Genomic DNA, 10,750 nt, shown 5'->3' with positions numbered 1-10,750 from the left:
ACAAATTTTACTCCCTCCTTTTTAGTCTTTTATAACATCCTGCTAATAGTTTCTGCAACCCGCTCGATACAATTTTTAATGAAATTTTTATTACTTCCTCAGACAAAAAATTAATAGCGTAGCTTATAATCACATGTGCCTGGTTTAGAACATCCTTTGCACCTGTCGTGGCCAAACACTAGGGTGCTATGCTGCGTAATAAAGAGATAGAAACGAGAACGCTCGAAGTGGGCATGTCGGTAAGTGACAGCCGACAGACGCGGCCGCCCCTTCGGAACAACAGAATGGAGCCACCCAGCGCCCAGGACGAGAAAGCGTTTCTGCAAGGGTGCCACGTTATTTTGCGTGAACTTGTAGCCGTTGTTCTTGTGGAGGGAGACGAAGCCCGGGGTGGGAAAGGGAAGGAGGAGGGGCGGGGAGAGGTCCGTTTGGAAATGTTTGGAAAAGTAAATGAAATTAATTGAAACCCTCAGCTGCCGACAGGTGTTGTTGATATACCTCGATGGGGACAGCTGAAAATGTGTGCCCCGACCGGGACTCGAACCCGGGATCTCCTGCTTACATGGCAGACGCTCTATCCATCTGAGCTACCGAGGACACAGATGAATAGCGCGACTGTAGGGACTCATCCCTTACACGCTTCCCATGAGACCCATATTCCCAACTGTCCACAATCTACAAACGTAATGTTCCTAATAGATATTTGCCCATCCACTCATTACTCGCGCACACTAAGGCGACGATTCCCGCAAGACTTAGGGCAACCTGTGCGCATTCGCACAGACGAAGGTCAATGGCCGGGTAGCCTTTAACTATCTTCATAGTGGACTGGCCTGCACAGTCCTGACTTGAATCCTGTAACACATCTTTGGGATGTTCTGGAACGCTGACTTCGTGCCAGGCCTCACCGACCGACATCGACAGCTCTTCTCAGTGCAGCACCCCGTGACGAAAGGGCTGCCATTCTCCAAGAAACCTTCCAGCACCTGATTGAACGTATGTCTGCGAGAATGGAAGCTGTCATCAAGGCTAAGGGTGGGCGAACACCATTATGAACTCCGGCATTACCGATTGAGGGCGCCATGAACTTGTAAGTCGTTTTCAGCCAGGTTTCCGGATACTTTTAATCACATAGTGTCTAAATCAGGACAGGTATTTACTGCCATATACCATATTGCCGAATAGCAACAGAAAAACTGCCTTCAATTAATTGTATAGACGGAACATACCTCCACGAATTTTGAAGAAACTAAGCAACGGCGGAAAACAGAAAAAATGACCAAAAAGTTGATAGTGAAGTCAAGTGGGGAGCGAATGCTTCTGATTTATAGCGCTCTTTGCTTTTCCACTGCAGAGTACGCTTGCCCAGTCCGGAACAGATTTGCCCACACAGAAAAAGTAAATGTCATCCTGAATGGAACATTCCGTTTAACAAATGGATTTATGAAGGCTATACCTATAGAGCAGCTGGTTTCCGTGGTCTGTGTATTTGGCTATCAGAAACAGAAGACATGGAACACTTCAAACAGACCCTTGATGAAAAATATGTAACGTAGAGTGCATGGAGCAAGTTTTCAGTAGATTAAAATTCAGGAAAAGTCTCGTGTACTTGTCGAACTTGTACACATTACAACAAATTAAGCCAATAGTTGCCCAAATGGAGTGGGAAACTTGAAGGACATTCAACAGACTACGAACAGGTGTAGCACCAGTAAAGACAAACCTAGAGGTTAAAAGATCATAGTAACATATTGTGCGGTTGCGGCACCCCCATTATATTGTCCTACTAATCTTTACCAGTGCTCTCTCGAAGATTTGTGTCTGGGAACAATTCAGCTACTGACGTCGCCCAATACTGAACCGAAAACTTTAGAAGAGGTAAGAGGGATCAAAGATAATGGCTGAAAATTCACTCGGACTCGAAAAAGTACGAGTGGCATCCAGTAAGTAACGCAGCACATTTTTTTCCTGAAAGACAGTTGGCTTTATTCAGGATTCCAATACACCATATTATCCCCCACTCTTTCGGCTACAAAATCCTGTTTTTCGTTACGACGCCTTACTAGGAGGGCCTCTGTACCCACATGGTACGACTCTATTGGTCGACGTTGGAGGCAACGCCTCGCTGCATCAGCAAACTCCCCACGTACTGCTTCCTGCAGAGTGCGTCCTCCATTGGACCGAACAGATAAGAGGTCGGAAGTTGCGAGATCCGCACTGTAGGGTAGATGACGAAGAACTGTCCAATGAAGTTTTGTGAGCTCCTCTCGAGTGAACAGACTTGTCTGAGGTCTTGCGTTGCCGTGGACAAGAAGAAGTTAGTTTGCATTTTCGTCGCCACGAACACGCTGAAGTTCCAGCATTGCATGGGTCACAGCTCTGTGAGCCCGCCGGCGCGCGTGGCTTTCACGGATAGGCGCGACCTCGTTGCAGTGATGACAGACGCCTCGCCCAACGATTCACCGTGCTTTTGTTCACTGTCATGACTCCGTAGACGTTCTGCAATCACCTATTAATATCTGCAATGCTCTGGTCTTCCGCCAATAGAAACTCAATGGCAGCTGTCTCCTAGGAACGCGCCTCCGTCACAGACACCGTTTTGAAGACTGCGTATTGCGCCGCAACCTGTCGGATGTTCATGAGACTATAGGGGCTGAAGCTGTATGTTACATGATCTCCCACAACAAACTCTGCAGTTTTGTAAACCGAAACTGGTCGAGAAAGAAACAACCGCGTTGCAGTACTTATCGAACGACTCTTCGTATAAGCTGCAATCACTTTCCGTGCCTATTTTTAACAGTCACGGGAAGTTCTGTCTTCTGTATGACTCCGGATACCATTAGTGATCTATCACCTCCAAAGTGAATCGCTCGATTTTTGATCGCTTGTCCCGAGGTCTGATGTTCCTGAAAATATAATATGATGAACTAGTAATCTCTAGAATATGGGTCCAGTGGTTGTTAATAATTGTCGAATGAATTTATTGTGAGGAGCGCATTAAGAACACGGCTGCGCCACTGTACGCGGTACGGTCTTCGTGCCCCAACAAAATGCTCACAAAAGACTCGTGTGGCCTGAGGAAAGCCGGTGGAGCGCGCTCGCGCCTCTAATGAAGTGCGGCGCTGCGGTTGGGTGGTTCACTCTGGAGCAATATTGGGGGCGGCCAGCGAAAACACGCAGCGCCCCGTAAATGTTAATGCGCTCGCGGCTTAGCGCGGCCGTTAGCAAATTATCGGCAACGGCTGCGGTTCCCTGTGGGCTGCGGGTTTGGCTCCCGGCGCGGGGCGCCGCTCAGCCCTTTAATTAAAACAGCCAGCCTGCACCGCGATAAAGTTAGCGCCCAGTATTAAAGGAAAACTACACGCTGTTGCGAGTATTTTCGTATGCCTCTTGCCAGGACCCAACGCAACAGCAAACGAATGAAATTCTTTATAAGTATGTGGGGGTTTATATCAGTTTTATTTGGTCAGTAAATACACTACACTGCTCTGTCGAAAGAGCAGATGATGTAAATGGAATACATTGGGAGATGAGAAGTACATGGTGGCGCAAAATAAGTGTTACACGGTTTTTGTGTACTGCAACGTAATAAGGGGTGATAAATACCTGCTATCATGTTTATGTTATAGCAGACAATCTGAGATTAGTACAGAAGCTTTTTAAAGTGGTTTTCTTCTGCAGCAGCGAGTCTGTAGAGCCTTGAACTGAGTTCCGTGGTGACTGTCTGTAGAAAATCATTTTGGGCTGCACGATTCTCTCCGGAAATTGCAGTACGAAGATCCTGGAGTGTTGCAAAGCATCTTTGATGAGCCTGTCCCTTAGATAACCCCATAACAAATAATCACTTGGGGTGCCATTCAGCACCAGGTCCATGACACGAACCGATGTCTGCATGCCGCCTGAAGAAAGTGGACAACGTCTGCAGTACGGTGTGGACATGCTCCTTCCTGCACGAACCAGTAGTTGCAGAGCATTCGGCGGCGTCGTGCAGCCGTCATAAACTCATGTTCCAGCACTTGTCTGTGTTTGTCTTGCGTGACAGGTTCTTCAGTAAAAATGAGCCCAGTAATGGATTGTTCACAGACTGCTGTGGAGCAGAAGCTTGAACGTGTGGTTTTTCAGCACCGCTGTTTCAGTGTCAGCGCTGCCATTCTGAAACGTGATTTGATACATCAGGAAGAGCGCTACAGAGTTTTCAGAGCTACAATACAACAATATCACAAGGAGGTTCATTTACGGCATACGATTGAACCACCTCAGACAAACACTTTGTAACACGTAGTTTGAACCACTCTGTATATACGGGTTCAGTATTGAAAAGTGTTCTACATCAGTGTTATTCAGTGCGACTCAGGGCTTCAGTACAATAAATGAACTCTTAAGCAAATTTTTTAGGAAAAAAGAGACTGGAGCAGATCCACGTAGCGAATGGAATTTGTCATGTATTTCCTCGATATAAAAAGTGGTGACAAAGGGGTATGCACAAATTATAGCGGAAAAAATGTTATCCCAGCAATAGCTATGCTTTTCTCCAGTATTTTCAGTAAGGAAATGAAAAGGGTGTTCCGGTGTTAAGTGAAGAGTAACGTGGTTTTAGGCAAGGACGGTATGTCTTTTAACACTCACTGCCTCACACAAATTGAAAAATGCAGAAATAAAAATAAAAGCGTATACATGGCCTTTCTCGCTCTGCACAAAGCGTATGACAATTTCACTAGAATAAAATTATGGGAAGCAATGACTAGGTAAACGTAAGAGAAAAATGGATTAACCTAACTAAAAAGTTATACAACAACACAAAAGTAACGATTAAAATGCGAAACAAGGCTATCCGAAGTATTTTCGTTGACAAAACTCAAAAACAAGGTTTTGGAATGCCACGAAGAGGGTACAGCAAATAGAGTTTGGGAATAAATCTGGAGAAGACAAACTGTATTTGTATACATGATTTGGTGAAAAATGAAAAATGAAATGCTGCAGATGCTACAGAAGCTACAAATATTTGTAAAGAATAATAGATAACTCTGGTACATGTGTCAAGGATGTTAGTTTCAGAATAGCAGTACGGAAGAGAGCTACTAAATTTTCTTATGGGCTAAAATGGAATAACAACATTCGGCCATACACTAAGCAGTTAGGGAGAGAATTAGAACAGTGCAAATGGAGTATATGATAAGATGTGAAGAAAGGATGCGAAATGACATATGAATGGAGGTAACGTACCCCACAACATAAGCTTTGGGGGAAAGAACGCTTCAGTGGTTCGTGCACCACGTATAGAAAATGCCTAACCACAAGTGACCAACGAAGATTTTAAACAGGGAGACGCCGAGAAGAAAAACGAAAGGAAGGCCAGTGCAAAAGTGAGAAAAATGCATACAGAAAGCAGTGGCAAAAAGACACCTAGGAACAGATGAATGGAACGAAAGATGCCTGTGGATGTCGAAAGCGGCTAGCTGTTATAGGAAAACGCTGAACAAGGAGAAGAAAAGTTATCTGTTGTCATAAGAGGTTGGTGTCAGGCAGAGTGTAAAAGATGAAGTGAGGCAGATTAAGGACGAAGTCGTATGGATGTGGAAGGCAATCGATCGTGTTAAGCATCTTGGCATTTGATTTAAGGCGGTTTAGGGACAGCACGAACAACTAACATCTGTATACCTCGATGGGTGTCTAAACTGCCACCCTCTCGAGCCCAGGATCTGATTCACTTTGCAACCTTGTTTATGTACGGTATTCTCACCGTACATAACGTAACAAAAAGGTACGACCGTACTTAATGGACACATTCGTCACGCAAGAAGAAAATACGTTTTATGGACATGGATCTTGAAGCGATTCATTCCGGTGTTGCAAGTTATTTTCTTCGTTGTTCGCGATTACACAGATCAACCAACAACGCCATACTAAAGAATACTGTACGTGATCTGCTAAAAGACGTGCCCTGGTCATTTCGATGAAGCGTGACGAACGCCGCAGCTGCGCCTCACTCCAGTGTTAACATCCGTCGGCTCCTGAATAACAGGTGGAAATGTGGAAAGGGAGAGGGCGACCCGTTCCACTGCCTCCACGTTCTCCGGACCTAAAACCACAATAGGATCTTGTTTGTGGGACGATTGGAAGCCCTTGTTCATGGAACCCCCGTAAAGATCCAGACAGTCTTGTTATCCGTATTGTGGAAGGCTGCGATACCACACGTTAGCGCATCCATAACGCCATTCACGCCAACAGAGGGCAGTTTATTCTATTTCTTTGTTTACCATCGTTAATGTGGCCTGAAGTGTGTAATAAATTATGTATTAAAGCAGGGGTCTCCAAACTTTTTAGTCCGCGGGCCACATTGACTCCTCCACGAAGTCACAAGCGCCGCCACATTGACTCCTCCACGAAGTCACAAGCGCCAAGATCTACCTAGTGGGATTAAAGCACCCTAGCACTCCACGATCACCGTAATGTAAGGCTAAAGGAAAGATGAAATCGCAAGAATCTAAGGTTTTGGGAATAGCTAGCACTGAAACGAACTACGATTTTTATTTAATACATAATTTTGGTTGGTGGACGTACCTGACCGAAATTCTGGCAAATTTCACCGACAAAAAAGTATATCACTGCACATTCTGTACGTATTTTACAATGTAATCAAAAGAAAGTGAAACCTCGCTTAAGAAGCATCTTCCATAATGATTGGTTACTAAGGCTAGTCGCCGAAGTGGCGTCCATTTCAAAGACTTGCACCAGACTTGTGAGTAGAATAAAACGCAAAGAATTTTTATACATAAAATGTTTTCGCCAAACTAGTCTGTTAACCGTGCTTTTTTTCTGTTTATTGTGGATAGCCAAGTTTAACCATGACCTTCCGCTTTGTAAAGATAGAGCTCTGACAATGTCGGGATAGGCCTCGAAACTCAATTGTCGGCAGTATAGGCACCACCTCAAATATTTGGCGGGCCGGATACCGGGGATGTCCGGCCAGCTAACGCGGGCCGGTTTGCCGGTTTCGGCCCGCGGGCCGTAGTTTGGAGACCCCTGTATTAAAGTATAAATAAAGAGTTCTCTTAACTGTGTCCAATACCTGTAATATATACATTTTGACGACTAACCAAAACCAACTGTCTGCAGACAGTCGTCGAATCTGTATAAGCGATTCGACATGAAATTCGGTGCCGGTCAAGAAGTATCTTAATAAAGGTCGGTTTGCGGCCTAGCCTATTTTGTGGGACAGAAATTCAGTACTAATAATTTGTAAAATATTCTCATAGTCCTTGACGGACTTGACGTCATCGTACTTTCTCGTGAATACCTTCCAAACGTCTTTGTAAATAATGTAGAAGTTCTATTCCTTTTCTGAGTGAGATATCTTGGTTTTATGCTACACTAAATGTGTTCTCTGTGTCAAAAATGTAATGGCTCTCGTTAGATTATATAAAAAATCTTTTACAAATCACGCAAGTTCAAGAACGGAAATAAAATTTCAAAATAAGAAACTTCCTGACAGATTAAAACTGTTTGCCTGACCGAGAGTCGGACTCGGGGCCTTTGCATTTCGCGGGCAAGTGTTCTACCATCTGAGCTACCCAACCACGACTCTCGTCCCGTCCTCACAACTCCTCCCGACTTCGAGTCTCTGTCCGGCCCACAGTTTTAACCAACCAGGAAGTTTCATATCAGAGCACACTCCGCTGCAGAGTGAAAATCTGATTGTGGAAATATCCCCCAGGCAGTGGCAAAGCCATGTCTCCGCAATATTCTTTCATTCAGGAGTGCTAGTTTTGCAGGGATCGCAGGAGAGCTTCTGTGAAATTTGGAAGGTAGGAGACGAGGTACTGGCGGAAGTAAAACTGAGGACGGGGCGTGAGTCGTGCTCGGGTATCTCAGTCGGTAGAGCGCTTGCCCGCGAAAGGCAAAGGTCCTGAGTTCGAGTCTCGGTCCGGCACGCAGTTTAACCTGCCAGAAAGTTTCACATCAGCGCACACTCCGCTGCAGAGTGAAAATATCATTCTGAAAACTTCAAAATAGCTCGTTATGTTAGCCACTGTTAAACGTATTTGTGTGTCATATGCTGTTGTGTAATTTTCAGAGCTTATTAAATTTACTATCAGTATACAACAAAATAAGGGATAGTTCGTAGAATCTAAGAGGTCAGTGCTCTGATCAGTATAGTGTTATAATTGCTGCAACATGGAAATGTGGGCTAAGTGTGACATCTTAGATATTCTGCCGCAAAACTGTTTAACTGATGTGGATGATTGTTTAACTGATGGTGTGGGTGATACCTGAATGCAGCTGTGACGAGGATCTCTGTACTAAACTTCAAGTTCCTGGGGTAAGTGAAGTTGTTCTAAAGGAAATCCGAGAACATGACGAGCGCCTATGTAACTAGAAACATCATTAAAATAAAATATAAAGAACCTGATGTAAGTTGTTTCCGCACGTAAGTTTTTTCGTGTTCATCCTCAACCTCATAATTCCTCGCTGGAAGTTTAGGTTACATTGTACTTAAAATGATTGACACCAGTGGAAAAATACGTTGCCAAATATTTGTCAAGATTTCTTTGGAATTCACATAGAATATATGAGAATTCAGACTTGTAGAAATGCTAATAGGTTTTTCTTTCTCTTTTACAGGTAAGTGTCCTCGGATTCACCTGCTGACTGCAAGTGTTGGCTGAGCGGTGAGTAAAAAGGAAACGTATAACGGTCATACCACGCTGCAACGGAGGCATAACAGCCTGTCTATTTGGTTCTCTGCAAAATGCCTACACAGATAAAAGACAGATGTTCGTAACCTACACGGAGACCCAAAAACTCGTTAACATTTAAAAATTCAATACTTCACGGAGTAATGTAGATAGAGTGGGAAAAATTTATACATGCGCTTAAAATGACGTGGGGTTTTATCAAAACAAAAAAGGTGAACAAAATGACCAATAGATGGCTCCTCGTATGATACAAGTGCAATAATTAGCACAACAATTGATTTTAGCAAAGAAGATATTCTTTATAACAATGCTCGGCATGTGGGCCGTAATTCATCGACAATACGTGTAGTCGAGAGACAATATTGTGAAGAGCACTGTACAGGATATCTGTAGGAATGGTGAGCAACTGCGTTGGGTGCTGTCCTTTAGCATCCACAATGAGGTCGAACGATGGCGGTAGGCTAGCGACTACAGGTAACCCCGCAGACTAGTTAGTAATCACACGGATTGAGGTCTGGGGACCTGGGAGCACAAGCGTGGCGGAAATGGCGGCTCAGCACGCAATCCTCGCCAAACGACGCCCGCAATAGATGTTTCACATGTGTAACAATGTGCGGTAAAGAGCCATTCTGCATGCAAGCCGTGCCTTCCAACTGGTATTTATCAATCAGGGTAGGGACGATGCGATTCTGTAACATATTGATGTACCTCGCGTGCAGCGGTCACGGGCACGGTAGTGTGAAGAAATAGTGTTACAGAAATGTTGAGAAATCTTCAGCTGACACACCGTCGAACAAAGACGCCGCACATCTAGCGAGAACCTACCTAGAAAACTATATTCTGCAGGACCCTGCGTACTTATCCTGTGGCTATTGAGAGGACAAAATTAGGGAAATAACAGCTGCCGGGGAGGCGTTCGAGCAGCCCTTCTTTCCACGCGGAGTCCGTGAAGGGAACGGAAAAAACGCACGCTTCAGTAAAAGAAGTGCCATGCGATATGCTCTCCACGGGAGCTGGCACAGCACAGAGGGAGGTAGGTACAGGTGTGGGTGAGGCGTGTGTTCTCCGTCGACCTCCAGGACGCCTCTTTAGGCAGACGCCGGGCGCTCGTCACTTGTTAGGGTAAGCAATGGCTGCTTAATTTAAGTGCAGCCTCAGAGCGGGGACCGCGCCGACGACTTTAATTAAAACTTTTTTCCGCATCTGCCGCCCGCCGGCCGTGTTTCCGGCTCCTGGACAACATGTGAGGCGAGATGAGGAACACACGGCCGGCCAAATGAAACAGGCGCGTCCGACGCCGCGCTGATTAATGAAATTTCCTGGGGTCGCCGTCCGTCCGTAAACAAAGGGTCGCGCAGCAGGCGCCCTACGCCCCGACAAGAAATTAAAAGTTCCTCATCCGGCGAAGGCTCCGGATGGCTGTCACAACCCTCCGAGGACCTTCTTTACTGCCCTGTTCCCTCTACGATACTGTGGTATTGGAGAAGTCGTAGAATATCAGTTGAATTAGACTCATCGAAATGAACTGAACGGATCTATGGGGACGAATCAAGATGCGAGACATGTAGTGGTAGGGGAAGTTAATCAGAAATGCAAAATCTGCAGTGTAATAAACGTGTTGTCTCTAATGAAAATTTACGTACTTCTAGGACTGCCTTTCTACCACGAGGAGTCCATTTAACCGTTAGACTATCTGGGCTCCTCTTCATATCTGAGTCAAACTTTCATTGCCACTGAAGTTTCCACCTATGATTTCCCAACACAGCTGCCAGAGAAGTGCGTGAATGGAATTGCTGGACACTAATGGGTGAGTTTCTCACAGTTACCCTTGTACAGAAATGGAATGTGTTGACGTTTCTGCGGGAACCCGAGACATTTCAGGTAGTTTCGGAGTTCACATTCGTTGGTTCGGCGAACTCACGACCAAACCGTCACCTTCCGACCCTGCCTAGGCGAGCGATGAGACAGGCGGCCAAGAGTTGCATTCACTTCACAACATGGTAACTCCGACTAGTGGCAGTCTAGCGAATGGATAATGATAATCTTGCTGAAGC

General features: G+C 45.2%; 1 non-coding gene across 1 annotated transcript; it reads right to left on the bottom strand.

Moving 5' to 3' along the window:
* Positions 1 to 523: 523 nt before the first annotated feature.
* Trnat-ugu lies at positions 524 to 597 on the bottom strand. Its single transcript has one exon. It is a non-coding gene; the product is annotated as a tRNA-Thr (tRNA).
* Between the last annotated feature and the right edge of the window lie 10,153 nt (positions 598 to 10,750).

This window comes from Schistocerca americana, chromosome 1 (genome assembly GCF_021461395.2).
Source record: "Schistocerca americana isolate TAMUIC-IGC-003095 chromosome 1, iqSchAmer2.1, whole genome shotgun sequence".
NCBI lineage: Eukaryota > Metazoa > Arthropoda > Insecta > Orthoptera > Acrididae > Schistocerca > Schistocerca americana.
This window is presented reverse-complemented; position numbering and strand designations above follow the sequence as displayed.